Genomic DNA, 24,090 nt, shown 5'->3' on the forward strand with positions numbered 1-24,090 from the left:
GTACGCATCTTTGCGAATATTATTTTTTATGATAACGGTGGGTTTTATTACGAATGTTTCGTCGTTGCTCGCTTCTCATGTAGAAATTCTGCTTGGTTCCTTATACATGCATAAAATCTTTAAAAAAAAACTCCATTCAAAAATGTAAGTATTACATTTCAAATAAGTCAAACAAAGGTTAGCATATCTAGTCACACTCTTTCCTACTTATTTTTCTAAAGATAAGTAAGTTTTGCAGTTACCGTACTGTATATGAGATTGTTACGTTAAGAAATTCTGTTAAATTATAAAATTCACTACAATCTAACCTTTGTACTTTTTTCAATTAGAAAAACAGCTATGACGATGTTGAATATTTTATGTGTTCAAGTATTTTTTTTTTTTGTTTTTAGTTTAATGAGCTGAAAAAAATGTATCCTTGTAGGTCATGTCATAGTTAACATACTGACAGACAAGTAACACTAAACTACATGTAAAGTCATCAAATGAACACAGTATGCAACGAGAAAATTTTAAAGAAATAAGATCATTTATTTCCTTTAAAATCATTTATATACATATGTTATTTGGAAAGCGTCACATTTCGTCATTATACTTTTTAATACGATTTCTTAAATAAAACTTACTTTTAACAATTTCTTCATCTAAACCATCTAAAAAAGTAAGACATTAATGGATATTTATACAGGGTGTCCCGGAACTCTCTACCAATATTTTAGGGCATTGTTCCTGGGTAAGAAACATATCTAAATATCATATTTAAATTGTCCGGAAGTCCTTATTTACTCAGATAGCCGCCATTTTGTTTTTTTCACTTATTAATTTTTTTCTGAAGATTGGTTAAACATACGAAGTTGAAACTTTGCACAAACATTTATGACAACTAGACAAAGCTACAAAAACATTATGACGAATTTTCAAATTCATAAAACAAAATGGCGGCTGTTTAAAATGTTGTTTCTTAAATTACTCGAAAACCGTTGATTTTACAAACATTTTACAAGAATAACTTTTTTAAGGCAATTTTATTACAAATCGATCGACACCTTAATCTTTAAGATATAGCCGGATATTAGTTGCAGCGCATGCTGAAAGCGGTCACGTATCACTAAAACTGCCATATCTCAGTTAATACTCGTCCGATCTTAAAGATTAAGGAGTCGATCGATTTGTAATAAAATTGTCTTAAAAAAGTTATTCCTGTAAAACTTTTGTAACATCAACGGTTTTCGAGTAATTTAAGAAACAAAATTTTAAACAGCCGCCATTTTGTTTTATGAATTTGAAAATTCGTCATAATTTTTTTGTAGCTTTGTCTAGTTGTCATAAATGTTTGTGCAAAGTTTCAACTTCGTATGTTTAACCAATTTTCAGAAAAAAATTAATAAGTGAAAAAAACAAAATGGCGGCTATCTGAGTAACTAAGGACTTCCGGACAATTTAAATATGATATTTAGATATGTTTCTTACCCAGGAACAATGCCCTAAAATATTGGTAGAGAGTTCCGGGACACCCTGTATTTTGGGTAGTATAAATAAAAATTACCTGAAACTTACCATGCGAAGGATATAACAGAACACATCACACAAACCGTCACTTTCTATTCCCATTTAAATAAAACAAAGTTTAGTTTCACTTTCTACTAACAATAGATAAGCTTGGATTCAAATGTTAAAATATTAATTCCAAAATATTATATATAAACGGTATCAGCATTCTGACACATACTTTCTCCCATAGGTTTGTCAACAACCTTTATCATGTGTAAACGGTGAGAGTAAATATACGGAAATGAAATTTGTACAATTTTGTTCAGAATTTAAAGGACTATAACATACTAAATTTTTTTTCCGTTATTTTATGGGGTTTTTATGGGGAAATAGCATAATTTGCAATAGCTTTTGAACCGCAATTTTTACAGAAAAGGGATTTGTACCATTTTGTTTAGAATATAAAGGACTATAACATACTAAATTTTTATCAAAATCGTTCGGGCCATTTTTGGGAAAATCCTATTTTTCCGTTATTTTATGGGGTTTTATGGGAAAATCCCCATCTAAAATCAAAATTTCTAAAAAATGAAAAACAACCATCAAAATTGTAAGGACTATAACCAACTATGTTAAATCAAAACTGGATTTTTGTCTAAAATCCTATTTTTCGTTATTTTATGGGGTTTTTATGGGAAAATAACATAATTTACCATAACTTTTGAACCGTAATTTTTACAGAAATGGGATTTGTACCATTTTGTTCGGGATTTAAAGGGCTACAACATACTAAATTTTAATCAAAATCGTTCGGGCCATTTTTGAGAAAATCCGATTTTTCCGGTTTTTTATGGGTTTTTATGGGAAAATCCCCATTAAAAATCAAAATTTCAAAAAAATGAAAAAAACGCCTAGAGATACCATGGATTAGAACCTACATACCAAATTTCATCGAAATCGGACCACAGGTGTAGTCTCTAGCTCTGTACACATCCAGACACACAGACACACACACCCACACACACACACACACACACACACACACACAGACATCACTTCGAAAACCACTTTTTTGGGTCCAGGGGGACTCAAAACGAATATATCCACTCAAAACTCAAACTCGAAAATTTTGACGAAAACAATACTTTCTCCATATACTATGGTATAGGGGGAGAAAGTAACAAGTACGAATAAAGCTGGTTCTAAAGTGCGAGAAAGAAAAAACTCTTTGTAAGAAAGACTGACGAAGATACATTTCCAATTCAAATTTCATTTCACACCAGTAGCGAGATTGTTATTCCATTTTAATGCACTTTATCTTGTAAACACAGCCGCTGCTGAATACTCTTGCCATTTTTCTCTTGTAAAGAAGCAAGATTACTACAACTTCATATACTTTGCATTTACCACATGATATCAGTCTTAGATTTATTCCATGCAGATTATTGAAAAAGAGTACTAACTTTATGAAAAACCTCTTTAAGTCTTTGGCTGATATTTTGAAATATTTTTTTCAAATTTTTTTACCAATCAATCTTAGTAATTAATAAGAACTTATAAAATGGAAGAATTACCTTATCCAACCACAGTTGCTAGTATGACAACTAGTTTCGTTCCTTAGAACATCGTCAGGTCATTGTATGCAACCACATCTTCAATGTAATAATACATTGTGGTATGTCAAAAGATTCTTTAAAACACTGTCAGAATCACAATAGTAAAAACTAGTCATGTTGATCAAATTATTAAAATTGAATAAAAAGTGATAAAATTGGTTAAAACTGTAAAGGCTGGCCAGCACTCTCTGAGTAAGTTTTATTTAGTCAGTGACAGTGATAAGAGAGTGCTGGCTAGCCTTTACAGTTTTAACCAATTTTATCACTTTTTATTCAATTTTAATAATTTGATCAACATGACTAGTTTTTACTATTGTGATTCTGACAGTGTTTTAAAGAATCTTTTGACATACCACATTGTATTATTACATTGAAGATGTGGTTGCATACAATGACCTGACGATGTTCTAAGGAACGAAACTAGTTGTCATACTAGCAACTGTGGTTGGATAAGGTAATTCTTCCATTTTATCCATCTATACTATTATAAAAAAGAGGTGGTGTCTGTGTGTGTGTATGGGAAAAGTAAACGCGAAAACTACTGGTCGGATCGGGCTGAAATTTGGCATGATGATAGCTCACATTCCCGATTAACATATAGGCATATTTTTATCCCAAAAATCCTTTCGGGCTCCGCCCCAGTGGCTCTGGAGTTTCCCATGTTAACCTTATGAGAAATGAAATTATTGAATCTTAACAGCTGTTTCAATTAAACAAGTTAGTTCTGTTCTGTGATGTTCAATAGCATTAAAGTTACAAGGATTACCAACAGGGTGCAGCACTAGCACTATTATTTCTTTTACATTTATGACAACAGCAAAAGGTGAGTGAGCGTAGCGAACGAACTTCAACCTGGAGGCGAGTGAGCGTAGCGAACGAGCTAACCTGAAGGCAAGTAAGCGTAGCGAACGAGCTAACCTGAAGGAAAGTGAGCGCAGCGAACGAGCTCCAACCTAAAGGTGAGTGAGCGTAGCGAACGAACTTCAATAAGAACCGAAATTTCTTAAACCATGTCCTCACTCATAACTGCTATAAGCATTTGATACTTATATGCCAACCCCGTACGAAGGACGGGTACTCTGCTAGTAAATTATATATTCCAACCAAGGGTCACAATGAATAACATAATAAGAACTTTTACAATACCGGTATTAATTAATAAAAAAACGAATTCAATTCTGATATAGTAGTTTACGCAACGATTGCGTTAAGTGAGTCTTTACGACACGAGTAGAAAATTTAAGGCACGAGCCTTGGCGAGTGCCTTAAAAACTTCTACGAGTGTCGTAAAGACTATTAACGCGAGTTGCGTACACTACTTTACCTACGACCGTTTTTTAATTACTATCAATCTGGATTTAATTACTAACAATCACTACTGATAACTTTTTAGAGAGGTTATGTTTTCGTGTATTGTCATTGCCACTGAAAGTGATGCAACGACTTGTTGTATAATCAGCTGATTTCCTGTAATTACGTGTTTGTTAAACTTCCTTAAATATTACATTGCTAGCAGCATTCTTACCATAAATAATATTGTATCAGGTACAATTCGGCAAATATTTCATTTATTTTTGGACTTCCACCAACTTAGTTAAGAATAGTATCAACATGAACAAGTCGGATCAACAATTAAATTGGTTAACTGATCAGCTGATCAGCTGATTAGTTGACGTTCGAAGCATTACAATTTTAATTCTTTTCTCTCAATACTTGAACCTCATTGGTCCGTTACCTGTATGGATATGAGAAAACTATGCGGATATGAAATGAAACTATGCGGATATGAAAGTAAACAGCTGTAAAGTGAAACTTTTCAATTCTAAGAACTGGACTGAAATGGCTACTTTAAAAAACGGTCGTAGGTAAAATAATTTTTTAAATTTTCTTTCACATAATTATTTGTAGTGTTATTAAACTTAAACCCTTACGAAAACTGGATCTTCTCATTGTTTGAAATAAATTAAACAGATAAAACATTTGTTAATAATAAGACAACAAAGTCAAACAAATTATGCCATCCAATTTTTATTAATCTTGAATGTAAATGTTCTATACATAATCTAAGGCCAAGTAATACCATGGCATATGGTTAAAATATGACTTTTATTTCATTGTGATTAGTGAAAATATTAAATATTCTTATGAGAGAGGTGTTTAAAAAGCAGTTGCCATACGATTCAGAAAATACATTCTAACAAAATATGTAGAAAAATACAAAAGTAGAATGAATTTCAAACAGGAATTGGCGAGACAATTTAATATTAAAATTAAAAACAAACTAGATTGAATAAATGGTTCTTATAACGTGACAGAATATTAAATTTAATCTTTTGATCTAAGATAAAAATTAATAATGTTTAATGTTAATTTATTGAGAGTCAAACTTTAAATTAAATCCTAACAAAGCAGAGACATTTAAAGCAAATAAAATTTAGATTTCGTAAATAGTTACAATAATTCCTTATCCGGAAACTCTCACAAAGCTACCAGTGAAAAGAAAAATAAGAATAATTGTCTGTGACTTGTCTTGGAGTTAATTGGTTCTATTATGAGTTTCCTGTGGGCGGAAATACAGGTACTGAGATAATTAGGAAATACTGTCTTGAATGATGGATATTTGTAATTGTACTTTAATTTATAAATATAAATTCCTAGAACTGTCTAACTAGACTTCAAAATATCGTTACATGGACTGACTCATCTGCATTAAGTTGTTATGAAGCAGAATGTTATGTCATATACACAAACATTATTATGTTGACGTTACTCCAATGTTAAAGATATCTCAACTCGATTGTACTCATAACGTGTTCTATTCGTTTCTTACAATGGTATTTGTTTAGTTTATTTAATGCATCGCTCATCACGAGTGTGTATCTTTAATTTCCATTTTTTAACGAATTGCTCATTGTAATTTAATACTAGTTGCAATATGGATCATGATCATGAATATGAATTGTTTTTTTATTAGAAGACTTGGAAATTATTATTAACTATAGTTAAGTTAAAACTAAATTGTTTTTAGTTAACTATAGTTGTTCATTATTAAATAGTTTTTTCAATCATAATATTGGAATAACGAAAATATTAACATTTTACAAAATAAACGTGACGTTTATAAACGGCCTTAAAAATAATTTTTTTCAAATGTTTTTAATCTCAATTTCACCTTGCCTCTCTGTAGATATCCTCTTATAATAACAAGATTTTTACCCTATATGTAAAAACTCACTACTGTATTTAATCAAGATAGATGTTAAGTTTGAAATCTATTAAAAAAATACTCATAACATACCTACCTGATAATTAATTGTTATCATAACACTTTACCTATTTATAAAAACGATAGTTTCAAACTTGTATAAGTTGTGTAGCAATGAAAAATCTCGGTTGTGAAATAAAATTTGAATTGTATATGCGCCATCACGCCTGTACCTAATCACGTTCTAAAGGAGAGAAAAATCTGAGTTAGTTAAAAATAAAGTGGATCATTTCGTATCTTCACTTCCTCTCAAGCTCAGATTTTTACTTGTATTAATTTACAATGTACCTTATTGTTACAATATTTTTTACGTTAGTTTTTTCTCATAATTTTCTTCTCACTTAATTAGAACTTGTCAAAACAACTTACTTTTTTTACTTTTGGCTTTATTCAATAGTTTAGTTTTGAGTAATAGTACAATCTTTATTAAGGGTAAACAACGTTAATGCAAACAGAGCCAAACAAATTACTATGGTTAAGCTTTTGATTTCATTTAGTGAAGATAGTTTAATATTCACATATCTAAGCTCTAGCGGTAATATTGTGTACGTCCAAGGGGGGGGGGTGTAACCCAAAAGATATTTTCACGAAATGAAATGGATATAACGATGTTTGGAAGAAATAAGTCACAAGTTGTACACCAATTTCGTATATTGACGCGTGAACCAATTCAACTAAGCACTAAATTTTTCACTATTGTATTTGTTTTAAAAGTGTAAACAAATTTAAATTACTCGGTTCAAACTGATATGTTACTTCAATATTGGCACAATTAGCAACACCTGTTAGTTTTGAAACTAAGATTTAAATAATTATGTTGTTATTTATTTAATGGGACTGCGTGAAGTTATGGGAATTTTAGCGTATCATACGAGTAAAACATTATATGACTCGCGTTGTAAAGCGTTTACAATGATAATGATAATACGGTATCCCTAGAATGTATTTGAACTTTACAATGACATGTGAGAATGTGAAGATAAATGTTAGGTTATTATTTATTCTACGTTTTGAACACTGTGGTGGGTAAGCAGTTTAATCTATATAAATAAAATTTTGTCTGTTAAAAGAGTTTTGTCTGTACATTGCTCAAAATTATATATTTTTAGGTTATTTTTAAATTTTATACATTAAAGAAGCAGAAACGAGTCTTGTCCGTATTTCTGTCTGTCTTTCTGTCTGTCTGTAACACTCAAGATGGCATTTTACGCAATCTTCTCCGTAAAAACATAGTATAAAACATAGCAAAAATATTTTGTTATAACCCAAAAATATATGTTTTAACTAACCCATGCATCAACACTTTAGAGTCAGTTTCGACAGTGTTTATTGATTTTAGTTTTACATGTTGGCTACACTGTCTAAACAGGAAAATATTCATTTGTCAGCTGATCGTTTGTTTACTTTTTACTGTTTGTTTACAAATAATGAGATTGATGTGAACAGTGAATACTAGATAGTTTAGTGTACGTTTAGTGTATTTTGTTCAGTTTTTACTTTCTCCCCCTATACCATAGTATATGGAGAAAGTATTGTTTTCGTCAAAATTTTCGAGTTTGAGTTTTGAGTGGATATATTCGTTTTGGGTCCCCCTGGACCCAAAAAAGTGGTTTTCGAAGTGATGTCTGTGTGTGTGTGTGTGTGTGTGTCTGTGTGTCTGTGTGTCTGGATGTGTACAGAGCTAGAGACTACACCTGTGGTCCGATTTCAATGAAATTTGGTATGTAGGTTCTAATCCATGGTATCTCCAGGCGTTTTTTTCATTTTTTTGAAATTTTGATTTTTAATGGGGATTTTCCCATAAAAACCCATAAAATACCGGAAAAATCGGATTTTCTCAAAAATGGCCCGAACGATTTTGATAAAAATTTAGTATGTTGTAGCCCTTTAAATTCTGAACAAAATGGTACAAATCCCATTTCTGTAAAAATTATGGTTCAAAAGTTATGGTAAATTATGTTATTTTCCCATAAAAATCCCATAAAATAACGAAAAATAGGATTTTAGACAAAAAAAAACCGTTTTTATTTAACATAGTATGTTATGATCCTTACAATTTTGATAGTTTTTCTCATTTCTTAGAAATTTTTATTTTTAATGGGTATTTTCCCATAAAGCCCCATAAAATGACGGAAAAAAATGATTTTCCCAAAAATGGCCTGAACGATTTCGATAAAAATTTAGTATGTTATAGTCCTTTATATTCTGAACAAAATGGTACAAATCCCATCTCTGTAAAAATTACGGTTCAAAAGTTATTATAAATTATGTTATTTCCCCATAAAAACCCCATAAAATAACGGAAAATCATATTTTCCCAATATTGGCTCGAACGATTTTGATAAAAATTTAGTATGTTATAGTCCTTTAAATTCTGAAGAAAATCTTACAAATCCCATTTCCGTATATTTACTCTCATCGCTTACACATGATAAAGGTTGTTGACAAACTTATGGGAGAAAGTATGTGTCAGAATGCTGATACCGTTTATTTATTTTCTCCCCCTATACCATAGTATATGGAGAAAGTATTGTTTTCGTCAAAATTTTCGAGTTTGAGTTTTGAGTGGATATATTCGTTTTGGGTCCCCCTGGACCCAAAAAAGTGGTTTTCGAAGTGATGTCTGTGTGTGTGTGTGTGTCTGTGTGTGTGTCTGTGTGTCTGGATGTGTACAGAGCTAGAGACTACACCTGTGGTCCGATTTTGATGAAATTTGGTATGTAGGTTCTAACCCATGGTATCTCCAGGCGTTTTTTTTCATTTTTTTGAAATTTTGATTTCTAATGGGGATTTTCCCGTAAAAACCCATAAAAAACCGGAAAAGTCTGATTTTCTCAAAAATGGCCCGAACGATTTTGATAAACATTTAGTATGTTATAGCCCTTTAAATTCTGAACAAAATGGTACAAATCCCATTTCTGTAAAAATTACGGTTCAAAAGTTATTGAAAATTATGTTATTTTCCCATAAAAACCCCATAAAATAACGAAAAATAGGATTTTAGACAAAATCCTGTTTTGATTTAACATAGTATGTTATGGTCCTTTCATTTTGATAGTTTTTTTTACTTTTTAGAATTTTTTATTTTTGATGGGGATTTTCCCATAAAACCCCATAAAATAACGGAAAAATAGGATTTTCCCGAAAATGGCCTGAACGATTTTGATAAATATTTAGTATGTTATAGTCCTTTATATTCTGAACAAAATAGTACAAATCCCATTTCTGTAAAAATTACGGTACAAAAGTTATTGTAAATTATGTTATTTTCCCATAAAAACCCCATAAAATAACGGAAAATCAGATTTTCCCAAAATTGGCCCAAACGATTTTGATAAAACTTTAGTATGTTATAGTCCTTTAAATTCTTAAGAAAATTGTACAAATCCCATTTCCGTATATTTACTCTCACCGCTTACACATGATAAAGGTTGTTGACAAACTTATGGGAGAAAGTATGTGTCAGAACGCTGATACCGTTTATTTAATTTAGTGTAGTAATTGTGTGTATTTAGTGTAGTTTATTTTAGGTTTCTACAACGAACCTAATGTATTTTGAATTAAACCTGAATTTGTATATACAAAATGACTTCACAACAGAAAATCGACAGTGTGTTAAGATTGGAACTTCCACCTTCAGCAAGAAAAAAAAGGAAGACCACAGATTTGTCCCTGTGTATTTTTTGTCAAGAAAAGAAGAAAAGCCCATTAGTGGTTCCAAAAACGTATGAAAAGGCATTACAGTGCATTGAAAAGAGAGCGGAATGGGATGAAATTGAATATGTAACTATTTTATATGAGTTGAACAAATTTTCTAATGTTAATCTTCAAAACGAGCATGCCAAGTGGCATTCTGAATGCTATAAAAAATGTACACATAAGGCAAACATGGAAAGAAGTTAAAGATTGTACCAAAAACGATTACTTGAGCCTTCGCCTTCAACCTCTGAAAGCGTAGAAACACCGCGAAACTACATTTTAAGGTCAAAAACGCTTGTATATGACAAGGAAAAGTTTATTTTTTGCGACAAAGAGGGTACGAAACGGGATCAGTTACGTATTGTGGCTACTGTTTCAGCAGGAATTCGTCTAAAAAGTGCCATAGAAATTTCACACAGAGAAGATTTGGGGGTTCGGCTCAGTGATTGCTCTGATCCTGGAGACTGTCACGCACGAGGTATTGCCTATCACAAGGCGTGCTGGAATACTTATGTTGTCAATATCTTAAAACAAAAGCCATCTACAAGTGACCCACTGCCTTCAACTTGTTACCAGGCGACAAACGTTGAGTTTCTAGCATCGCTCAGTGATTTTCTTCTCGAAGGCAATGTAACGACAATGGGTGAAATTGAAACCTACTACAACTCAATCGCTTCTAAAAATAACTTACCGGAAGGACAAAGGATGTCTAGAAAACAACTGAAGTGTTTTATAGAGGACGAGTTAGAAGCTCTTGGAATTATATTTAGTAATCCTAAAAGAGTAAACGAACCGCAACGGATATCACTCAAAACAACTACAGATGTGGCGTTGGCCAGTACAGAGGAAGATTACAAGGATGTTGAGCACGATATGAGAATTCTTCATGAAGCATCAACAATTTTAAGGAAAGCTGTGCAAAAATGCGAAAAATGGACATTTACTGGTAGTTTTGATGATGTTAATGTACAAGAAGTTGTTCCAGAAGAAGTTAGAATTTTTTTTAAGTGGTGTTGTCAAGGGCAAATAAACATCAAGAGTGCCCCACCAAATCGTGACAGTAATATTACAAATAGTGCTCTGAAACTGTCACAAATGTTTATGTTTGAAATGCTTTCGCCAAGGCAAGCTTCTAATGTAAGTGCAATGACCAGTCGCCATACCCGCCAGTTACCATTGCAAGTGGCAGTTGGGCTCACAATGCACACTTCTACCCGCAGTAAATTTATCACTGAAATGCTGCACAGAATTGGTGTGTCTATAGATTAATCAAAAGTTCTTCGGCTTGAAACAGAAGTTGCAATAGAAGTTATAAGCCGTACTAAGGAAAGTGGAGGAGTTTATATTCCGTCAGACTTGGTGAAAGGGAGGTTTGTATATTGTGCTGCGGATAATGTTGATTTCCAAGAGGATACTCCATATGGGAAAGGAACGTTGCACGGTACAGTCATGGTTATTTACCAAGCAAAGGAGGAATCAGATTCTCCGAATCCCATAGAAATTTCAGGAACATCTGCACTTCGTTCTTTACAGAATATTCCGAATTTTGTTTCTGAAAAAGTTATGGGCAGCATTCCTAAAGGATGCAGGCCGAAAAACCCTGTTTTAAACCAGGGAGCAGCTTCTACTGAGCGGAGTGTACACAGTTTGTGCTCGTACAGATATGAAGATCTAATTTGGATGATATCACAAAGTTCCTTACTGACAACTTGTGTAGACTCGATATCAAACAATTATCGAGACACAAATTTAATTCTTTTAGACCAGGAACAGGAGGTACAACACGAAGATTGTTCAAAAGTATTGACTTCAATTCCGGTTTGGTCAGCATTCAATTCAATTATAAATGACAAGCCAAAGCAAGAAACGAGAATATGTGTATTGCCTCTCATAGATTCTAGCCCAACTAAAGTAGATACACAACTTACTCTTATGAGTAAGTTGGAACAAGTAACATCCAATATTGTGCCTGGCAAGAAAACTGTTGTAACTTTGGATCTAGGATTGTACAGACCTATTTTGAAACTGTCTATGGTGCAAAAAGATTTATCAAAAAACTGGATCCTTAGACCAGGTGAGCTACACATTGTTATGGCAATTAGGTGCATTGGAAAATTTATAGACGGCACTGGCTTAGAAACTACGTTGACCGTACTGTATGATGAGACTGTTGTATCCCAAATTTTGTCTGGAAAGTGTGTGAGAAGGGCAATCAATGCACATACTTCTCTAAGGCTTGCACTTTTCAAATGTGTTTTTGATGAGTTTGTAAAAAAATAACGGTGAAGTAGAAGAAAATATAAAGCCACAGTTTAACAAGTTATTAACAGATTTACAAGGTAACAAGTTATTAACAGATTTACAAGGAGAAAATATAAAGGAGATTAAAACTACTCATTCTAAAGTAATGAAGGTTTTAGAAAATTTGAATGTCTTGTCCAACCTAGACTCATTCCAAGCTGGTGAAGCCCATGAAAAGCCAACATTTAAAGTTGTGCTTGAATACATCAACATGGTTGATACGATGCTTCTATTTATTAGATCAGTTCGAACTGGAATCTGGGCGTTGCATCTTTCATCCTTGGAAGAGTTTGTGAAGTACTTTTTTGCCCTTGATTGCTTGAACTATGCAAGCATGTTAGCATGGTATTTAGCTGAAATGAATCAACTTGAAACGAAAGACCCCAGTTTGTGGAGCGAGTTAAATAGTGGAAGTTGGGTTGTTAGCAAGACGAAGATGCCTTTTTGTTCTTTAGGAACTGATGAAGCTCTCGAGCAAGAAAACAGAGCAATGAAAGTACTTGGAGGTGTGGTCAATATCACTCAAAGAAAATCGGCTCTAACACGTTTTTTCTTAGCTTCTCCAGAACTTTCAAGAATATCCACAGAAGCAAAAGAAATGTTGGGTATGACGGATTGTAAGAGGTCAAAACACCAACACCTTACATCTTGTAAAGCATCTCGCCAACAGAAAGATGGTCAAAAGATTTATGACTTTATTATGACAATGACAAATCCAGTAACTTATGAAGGAAAGGAACTGATCAATATCTCAACCAAGGTGGTATTTGCGGAAATTATCCAGAACGACATAACAAGATTATCTGAAAAAGGTCTTCAGATGTACAGCGTTTTCAAACAAGAAAGGATTGAATCAGAAAAATGTAGTCTATGGGCACCAATGACAAAAGCAAATCTTCAATTGTGTAGTAAAGCCCACAAAGTTGTACAAACGAAACTTTCGGATTCTGTATTACAGTTAAAGGCAGATCGTTCTCTTTTCACTAGACTACTAATTGTTTCTAGGAGTCGACCTGACATTGATCTGCAGCAATGTCTCAGTGATTATGAGTTTTCTGTTGTTCCCCGATCAATGTTTAATTTAGATGGATCAATGATTTTAATTTCCAACAAGAGCAATTTAATGAAAATTCTTGAAAGGCATATAACAGCAACCTCTGACAATACGACTCATCAAGCTTCATCAATATACGATGAACCAGCAGCTCAGACAAAACATACCAATCCCATACAACACTCTGTAGCAGTCATTTATGGCATGGCAGAGGTACAAAGCATGCAAAAAGATTCGAGTGTAAACACATGTTGGGACCTTTCAGTTCAGTTCATCAAGAAAATGGATCGCTATCTTGCGAAGTATGACGAAACTCATTTAGTGTTTGACACGTACGTGGAACACTCTTTGAAGAACTCAATGAGAAAGAAAAGGGCTGGTCAATCAACGCCTGTTCAGTATAAAATCACAGACTCTACAGATATAAGGAAAGTAACCCTGAGATCTTTAATGTCTCATCAAAAGACTAAGGATGGGTTGACAGCTTACCTTGCTCACAAAGCAGTATTACATGCACTGAAAATAAAGAAGAACATGGTTGTTAGTTGGAGGAACGAGGCAAAGTCTTCGGAAGGAACTGATGTTACGCAGCTAGCAAGCACTCACGAGGAAGCTGATACAAAAATTATTTTACACTGTTTAAATGTATCGGACCGTGCTTCTACCCTCCACATCTATTCACCAGATACAGACGTGTTTGTTCTTTTATTGTGGTGGTCACAGATGCTCCCACCAGACAGTATGTTTATGACCGGAACTGGAGCTAATAGGAGGTCAATAGAACTTAATCGTGTGTATTCTTGCCTAAATCCCAAGCAAGTTAAGGCATTATTAGGACTTCATGCTCTGTCTGGGTGTGACACAACAGGTTGCTTCAAGAACAGGGGAAAACTATATTTTTGGAAAGTTTTTGAATCATCTGAAGATGATGTTCTAGAAGCATTTGGTAGATTTGGATGTCCAGAAATATTTACATCTGAAGATGAAAAATTAATAGAAAAGTTCATTTGTAGTATTTATTTACAAGGAAGTACATTTTCTGACATTGGTAAACTCCGGTGGTGGATGTTTACCAAAAAAGACGTTCAAAGTGAAAATTTGCCGCCAACAAGGGCAGTTTTACACCAACACGTATTAAGAACTCACTACCAAGTGATGGAGTGGCGACGAGCTAATCTTGCTCACCCGGATCTCCCTGACCCATCTAATTTTGGGTGGGAAAAGAGGGGAATTGAGTATTTTCCCATCATGAGTAGTACACCGTGCGCTCCAGAAGCTATTTTGCAATTGGTACGTTGTGGTTGTGTCAAAGGACGGTGTGCTGTGAATTGCAAATGCCGAGCTCAATCATTAAGATGTACTGAACTGTGCAAATGTGGAGCAGAGGAAGAGCTATGTGACAACAATGACAATGATGTCCAAATGCAAGTGTCAGACTCAGACGATGACTCATAAGTTGAGTTTCTATCATTAGCTTCTATAATAGACCCTGTAATAAAAAACCTTTTATAACTGTATTATAATAAAAAGGTTTTGTGTATTTCAATATTTGTTTTACTTTTTTAACTCATCAAATGTAGGTTTTTGTTATTTTTTTTTTTTTACGATGCGTGTATTTTTGTAACGTTAAGAGATATACAAATTTTTGGAAGAACCTTTTTTTGCTATGTTTTATACATCAATAGACTCCGCATGAACCCAAAAATTAAAAATATATATATATATATATATATATATATATATATAAAAATACGTTTTGAGTTTTTGACTGATGTGTCACCTTAAACGTAAAATGTCTTATAAATTAATAATACACACGCTACAAAATAAAACGTCCTATAAAACTTTTTCATAAAATCAACCGTAAAGAAGTTATAGCGCTAGAAAGGCATCAATGTCACTGTTAGCGGCCATTTTGGAAATATGACGTCATACACCAGCTCGGCCACACTTTCAGACAAAACACCCGGTAGTACACGATTCTATAGCTCTTTACCTATCCATTGCCACCTGTCATGTAATTGCTTCCTTTAAAATCCTACGGACTTTCCTATACTTACAAATGCCCCTACACTATTACTGTCATAATATTATGTTTTAGGCTCCTTCCTCCGACCTTAAAGTAGAGTACTTTTGAAATAAAAATGCCGTGTCATCTGTTAGGGAAAGCAATACTTGTCACTAAGTCTTGAGATATATTGGCCGCTTGTCGTGTTTTATCTTTTACTTTCGAGGTCTTGTACTTTATAAGGGGCTGTTTGTTGATTTATTTCCAAGAGAAGTTCGGCAATTAAAAAGAGAATAAAATCACTTTCATACTGAATTAAACATAGGTTTTATTAATACATATTCGACCCAACAGTAATAAAATAAACAGTAAAGATTTTTTTTTTTTTTTTTTTTTTTTTAGCATTCGTTACTGAGTAAGATCAAATGTTGAATGTGATTCTGTATAGAAATATGAATTTTAAGTATAGTAAAATTCCACCAAAAACCTCAAATAAAAATAAATCTCAACATCCGCGTACCATGTCAAAAGAATATTAGATTTAACCTTAAAAGTTTACTGTAAATTATTTATTTAATCAAAGTCAGTAGCTTTTTAATATGACGTACACTTTACTTTTCCTTGTTATAGATACTACTTAAATCTTTGATACGTAGATTTAAAACGGAAACCACCCTATTCGTGTCATCCCGCCAAAAATAAGCATTTTTCCTTTTTTCTCATAGGCCGCAATTTACAAAGTATAAAAGTTTTAGAGTAAACATTCAGTAGATTTCCGTTAGATGTATTTTGGGAAAACGCCGCATAACTAATGAGCTAAAATTATTAAATGAAAATTTACATTATAAGATTTTTGCTCATTAATTATTAATTTTTTTATTAATATTCTGTGCACAATTTCATTCGACGTAGAAAGGTTAAAGATAAGCTCATGATTGTTGTAACATGAAGTCCCGACTTTACAGGGTTCACGATATGAAGACAGTTCTGTGGTGCTGTATGTGTACACTAGAAGTAAAGCCATTAGAAGTAATGTCCCACGACGTGTTGTGCAGAGCAACACACACCCTCTGGGGCCGCAGTTGATCGTTACATACGCATTTTATCATGTGCAAACCATTCAGTCTAATATACCTGATAGATTGTGCTGTCTGTTTTCGCACTTGATCTCACGTTTGTGTAAATATTCCTGTAGCAAAACATTAAACTGTCTCTTTTTCAATTCCTTTAATGAGCACTGGACAATTAAGTTGGTGAGCTCCCACGCCTAGAACATGCAGTTCTTGACTTTATTTTTTTCATTCGTTGGTTTCCATATCACTGGTTCACTCTCATATAAATCTAAAAACTCCATAACTACCGCGTTTGTCCTCTACGTACCTAAGAGCATCATACAAAAACCAACAACGCGTGGTGACAGACACGATGCTACTGAAGATTGAAGATTTTTGCCGGCCAGTTGCATCGTGTCAGTGACAGCGAGTGTTGTGGCCGGCAGCGTATTCGTCTTTGTTAATAGTTTGTGTCCGTTTTAGTTTATTTGAAATGTATTTTTTGTATTGACGACGACAAGATTTCCTAATAATTTTATGAAGCAAGACTCTTGACAATGAAACTTAGTCAACTTAGCCAATGTCAGTTAGTTCTCTTTGTTCGAGTGAGAAACATATTACAATTTGGCTAGTGAACTAAGTTACTGTCATGTTTTTGCTTATCATTTTATTTTTGTTCGACGAGTTCCTATACATTACATTCACACACTTTTTGTGTGAAATAAGCAAAAAATCAAGTTTGTCAGTGAGTTTATAAAAAGAGTGGAAAAAAGCTTTTGGGCAGTGGAAAAATTTTACAAAACACCTAAAATAATAAGCCTATTTCATTTTAATGAATTAAAAACTGTGCCTGCAGTAACTGTTGGATTAGGTCAACACTTTAACAGACTAAACCAAACCATTTAAAAATCTCGTGTACAGAAAGCTATGTAACCCTAAAAATGAACTTTGACGATGTCATTAACGACTTTGCCGAAAAAAATGTAGGAAAAACCAGTCATGTTGAGTGCTAAGCATTATAAATGTTTGTAAGCCTGGTCTATTTACATCTTAAAATAAAAAATAGTATTTGAACTTTTTTATAACTAAATCCATTTTTATTTTCAAAACTACTATTGGCCTACTATTGGAAATATAAATATGTATGTAGGCCTAAGTAATTGATAAAATTATTGTATTTAATTGATACTTAATGTTTCATCTTAACATGTAGATAATTTTATTGGCAATCAAAAGTGAACACGATAAAATGATGAGAGTGCAAATCGTAAAATACCTATTTTTATTTTATGATTTATGTTAATGTTGCCCGCGGGGAGGTGGCAGATACATCTTGAGCCCATATCGCGACACATAACAACCGCAGGTCTGGTCGCTATAGACTAACTTTAGGATTGATGATAATATTGTCAATAATCAATTTTGGAGGCAATAATGAATGAATTTACGGAATTAAGTTACTTATCTTGTGCATTTTCATTATTTGATCTATTGAGGATAGTAATTTTTTGAGAAATATATGAATGGATATTTTGGCACAACATTTCGACTTCTGTGGTAGAAATGTTCGGGTCCTCTTCAAACAGGTGCTCTTGGAAAATATCTGAAAAATATAATACACTAAACAAAAAAAAGATATAAGTATATGATACCACAAGATAGACAAGATTTAAAAAATTATAAAAAGATAGGCAAATGCTATAATAAAAATACAGATTTAAGAGACGATGGTTTGGTTTTTAAAGTTTTGAAAATGTACAGGGTAATAGGTTAGGTCAGGGTTATAGGTTTATTATCAGTTTCCGTTTTCCTTTTTCTGCAGTACTTTCCTTAAACTTCTACCAGAAGCCGCCTCTGGCAAATGTTGGAGATCGGGTAGGAAGCCTTCGGAACGCTATTTATTTATTTACGGTTACACAATTTTTACAGGGTTGAACATGCTGATATAATTACAATATTGAAGAGATGAATTAACAAAGAGCAATAATGAATGCAAGTGAAATGTTAAAAAAATGTGAAAGGAGCATAACTACTTGCCTAATTAAATTTGCTTCCCATTTGCCTTTTCTCATGCTCTTTTACTTTTTTGTTATTTTGCAGAATTTATTGAAAGGCAGACATACCCAAATCTAACATAATTGCAAAAAAAAAAACTTACGAAATGTGTAGAATCAGAAGAGAAAAATTGTTTAGATCTGAAGTTGATGGCGGCTGGTAAGAAAATCAGTTGTGTCCATGGATACCAATTTCATAACCATGAGTAACCAATTCTATTAAATGTATGTTTATGCATATGTGCTATTAATTTCATAGCGTGTGGCGTGTATAGGGTAAAAAGATGTTATAACATAATTATTATTAATTTTTTAGTTAAATATATATTTTATTACATTACGTTAAACATATTCACCAAAATCTTGTATCAAAATCAATTGTATTAACACGCAATTTCTATAACTGAGTCAAAATAGTTTTATGGAAATGGGTATGGTCAATTCAATACAAGTATTTTCCTTTAGTAACTCAGGGGTCATGTTTTTTTTCCAGAACCCATCATCTAGTTCATTTTTTCAGCTTATATTCCTCATTGTTTGTCCACAGTACAAATTGGCAATATCGTCGTTTATTCTACAGTGCAACTGACCTTGCATTTGATGGTAAAAACCATGGCCAATCGTTTCCTATAAAATTAAATTTTTCCAAAATGTGCATTTTCTAGATATATCTGCTTCATCTGGCGTCATATTTTTGCAAGTTGATTGACGTTTAATTTCTAGCAAGCCTGACGTTGGTTTCATCTTATAGATTTCGGCGTATTTCGAGCTAATTTCCACTACCACTTTGATCGACAGTAGCCCGCTCGATTCGACGTTTTTCTCTTCTGATAGTAGAAATTTTTTTCACAAAAACTTTGTTTCTATTTCCATTGTTTCTTCATCAATGTCTGGCTTTTGAGCTGCTACACCATAATCCGCATCGTTAGAGCTCACCTAGTGAAATATAGTAGAAACTCGTTTACACGACTCTCAATGACCCGACAACTTCGATTACAAGTTCACTTGTCAAATCCCCTTGAAAAAGCCATAACACTCAATGTTAAATTAACCTCTATAATACGACTATTTCTATTAAATCAACCTCAATAAGACGCCTTTTTTTTCAAATCACGAGGTTATTCGGAACCTCTATGACACGTCGTTTTGAGAAGTCAACCTTGATAACACGACTCTACAGAAATGTATGAAACAGTTCCCACGGGAATTCGTCTCGTCAGATCTGATGTTCTGGTGGAAACAATGACATTCCAACTAGCGATAAGATAACCCCACTCCATGCGAACCTACAACACTTCTATTTTTCAGAACATCATTTAGCTTCCAACTTCTGACAGATTAGTGGCGATTATGCATTGCGCAATAGTTATTATTGATTATCGTTGTTTTGTCTCAAGTCTAGTATTTTTTTGTGCTTGTGAGCTGCGAATGTTTAGTGTGTCTGTTGTGCGGTAATCATGTCTGAAAAACGTAAACTAAATTTACTAATAGTAGAATTTAAAATAAAAGTGATTAAACACGTAGAAGAAAATCCGAAAAAAGCTTTATTTGCTAGGGAGTTTAATATTCCATCATCCACCTTGCATACAATTTAAAAAAATAAAGAAAAGTTTGAAGAGGGAAAAGGAGTCGGTAAAACATGTAAACGTGTGAAAAAGGTGAATTTGGTGACATTGAAGAGTGTTTAGTCAAATGGCTCAAGCAATGCCGTGATAAGAACTTGCCAATAAGTGGCCCAAAACTTCAAGAGAAAGCACAGGAGTTCGCGGGGGCCTTAGGACTGCAAAACTTTCGTGCAAGCAACGGGTGGCTCCAGAACTTTTCAAAGAAGACACGTCATCATTTTTTAAAAGGTTTGTGGCGAAAGTGCGAGCGTTGACAATATCGTGTGTGATGAGTGGAAAGCCCAGATAGAAGACCAAGTTTCAGGCTACAAACCAGAAGATGTTTACAACACAGATGAGACGGGACTATTTTACAAATGCCTTTCTGACAAAACCTTATCATTCAAAGGCGATTCGTGTCATAGAGGAAAGCACAGTAAAGAGCGGATAACTGTGATGCTGTGTGTGAACAGTACGGGGTCAGACAAAATGAAACCCTTCGTGATTGGAAAGGCTCAAAAGCCAACATTTTTAAAGAATGTTACACTAGAACCTCGATAAGAAGTGTCTCAGGGGGATTAGGAAAATAGACGTGTTATCGAGGTGCTCGTCTTGGCGAGGGTCGTGTTATCAAGGTCATTTCGACCGGCAGTCATGTCATCAAGGTTATTACGAAACTGCACCGTAGCAACAAGCACCGAGAATCATTATAATGAGTGCATTTCAGACTTCATGTAAACACACTGTTTTGCATTCAAATCATAATATTTATAGTAAAGAGCTAATAATATTGTGTAGAAAATTTAAATAGGTTATGAAATGAAATTTAATAAAAAAAACACTACAGTTTTATTGTTGAATCGTACAATAATACAGTAGGCCTACTGTACAGTAATAAGAACTCATGTAAACACACTGTAATTAAATTCAAATCATAATATGCATAGTAAAGAGCTAATAATATTGTGTTGAAAATTTAAATAAGTTATAAAATAAAATTTAATTACAGTACAATAAAAAACACTACAGTTTAATAGTTGAATCGTACATTAATACAGTACTGTAATACATTAGGCTACTAGACAAAAAAGTCATTTATTTTGGTTTGCTTTGCCTTACTTACGTGGCTGTAGTCCAAGGCACTATCAATTACAGTTATCGATTTCATAACACTTTCACACATGGGTAGATCGTTCTTCTTTTGGAAAAAAACACTTCAATACTTTTACAGCGTTACGTGCGTCTTTGCACGACGGGCCCGGTAGATCCACACTGTCTTCATCAGCTTCTTCCTCGTCTGATCCTGGTCCCTCGGCTTCACTCTGGTTTCCAAGAACACATTCAACGATGTCTGTTTCTGTTAGTTCTCCACAAATCTCTACATTGTCGTCGAAGGTCACAAACTCTTCAAACTCCAATCCCTCGACATTGATGATTCGGTAACTTGCCGCCAATCTGCTGGATTCACGTCTTCTACTTCTGTCACCACGTCAAAACTACAGCCATTAGACCAAGGCATCATAAAAATTTTAAGGTTTTTTACCGAAAGGAGTTAGTGCGTCTCTACCTTAATAACTTAGAAGACAATACGCCACTGAAAATCAACATTCTCGATGCAATGTGGATGATCAGCAAAGCTTGGAACAACATCTCCGAAAATACCTTCGCTAATTGCTTTAAGAAATGTGGCTTTAAAGTATCTCAAGAAACTACGGATGACCCAGACATTGACATTATGCCAGAGCACCACTGACAGAAGTAGAAGACGTGAATCCAGCAGATTGGCGGCAAGTTACCGAATTACTTGTCGAGGGACGACAATGTAGAGATTTGTGGAGAACTAACAGAAACAGACATCGTTGAATGTGTTCTTGGAAACCAGAGTGAAGCCGAGGGACCAGGATCAGACGAGGAAGAAGCTGATGAAGACAGTGTGGATCTACCGGGCCCGTCGTGCAAAGACGCACGTAACGCTGTAAAAGTATTGAAGTGTTTTTTCCAAAAGAAGAACGATCTACCCATGTGCGAAAGTGTTATGAAATCGATAACTGTAATTGATAGTGCCTTGGACTACAGCCACGTAAATAAAGCAAAGCAAACCAAAATAAATGACGTTTTTGTCTAGTAGCCTAATGTATTACAGTACTGTATTATTGTACGATTCAACTATTAAACTGTAGTGTTTTTTATTGTACTGTAATTAAATTTTATTTTATAACTTATTTAAATGTTCAACACAATATTATTAGCTCTTTAGTATGCATATTATGATTTGAATTCAATTACAGTGTGTTTACATGAGTTCTTATTACTGTACAGTAGGCCTACTGTATTATTGTACGATTCAACAATAAATCTATAGTGTTTTTTTTTATTAAATTTCATTTTATAACCTGTTTAAATTTTCTACACAATATTATTAGCTCTTTACTATGCATATTATGATTTGAATTCAATTACAGTGTGTTTACATGAGTTCTTATTACTGTACAGTAGGCCTACTGTATTATTGTACGATTCAACAATAAAACTGTAGTGTTTTTTTTATTAAATTTCATTTCATAACCTATTTAAATTTTCTACACAATATTATTAGCTCTTTACTATAAATATTATGATTTGAATGCAAAACAGTGTGTTTACATGAGTTCTGAAATGCACTCATTATAATGATTCTCGGTGCTTGTTGCTACGGTGCAGTTTCGTAATAACCTTGATGACACGACTGCCGGTCGAAATAACCTTGATTACATGACCCTCACCAAGACGAGCACCTCGATAACACGTCTATTTTCCTAATCCCCTTGAGACACTTCTTATCGAGGTTCTACTGTAATGTCTTTCTTAACTTTTTCTTTCCTTGTTCTTTTTCAACTTTTCTTTTTCTTTTCAACCCTGTACTGTTGAGGTGATATCCAGGGCTTGCCGTGTACACGTGTTTGTGCAGTTGTTAGTGGGTGTTTCCGATATTATGTTGTAGAACTGCCGCCTGAGGACCGTCCTTGGTATGATCATTGACTATTTTATACTGAAGTAGACAGAAGACATCCCATCCATAAAGAACAGCTTTTTAAATAAAAACATTGTTGTGTGGTCTAGTCACAGATTTTGCTTGTGTCTAAAATTATATTTTATAAATTACTGCTTTTATGCATTTTATTACGTTGCTGACCAGGTTGATGGCAAAAACCTAACCTAAATGTTACCTAAGTTTAACGTGGTAAAAAGTTTGTGTTTTCGAAATTATGTATTAATTTAGATCAGCGCAATCTGTCGGTGGCTCACATCAACTACAACGATTTTGATAAACAATTAATATTCAAAGGTATGAGCCTCTCATGGCAAAATTGACCCGTTTCCCTCCAATCTACTTAGCAACAATCGAATTGTTATGTTCAACTGCATTGGAAAGTTACATCTATGAACAAACTCCGTGAAAGGCGGCTGAGGTAACGACCAACATCAGAGATTAAATTGTACAAACCAGCGGACACGAGGTGAGGAACTAAGTCTCGTTAACTATTTACTAGAGAGGAGTAAAACACCTCAAACTCTGATAAATTCTTTGTTATATTCCCAAAACGTAGAGACGGTGATGAGACTAAACCACCTTAAAATTTGGGTTTAAATAATTATTATCTTCAGGTGCCCCAAGGCCATTAAAAAATTTGTTTAACTAAAACGCAATTTTGTTTGAAATTTGTGTTAAATATTTAAATTGTTAAAATCTATATGTATTGCACGTTATAATAAAGATATTGATCTTAGTTAATATATTAAAAAATCTCAAGGTGAAAAGGCATAATTTTAAGGCGTCCCAAAAGTTTTGAAATAAGGAATATTTCTTGAAAAATCTAATTTTTTTGTAACAGACAAAAACTATAGCATTCTGTTTAAAAACTTGAAAGTAATGGTTGAACAATTGAAAATTCAGCATAAAATAAGT

Source organism: Macrosteles quadrilineatus, unplaced genomic scaffold (assembly GCF_028750875.1).
Source record: "Macrosteles quadrilineatus isolate MER2022 unplaced genomic scaffold, UCM_ALF_1.0 Scaffold_2__2_contigs__length_208266976, whole genome shotgun sequence".
NCBI classification, from domain to species: domain Eukaryota; kingdom Metazoa; phylum Arthropoda; class Insecta; order Hemiptera; family Cicadellidae; genus Macrosteles; species Macrosteles quadrilineatus.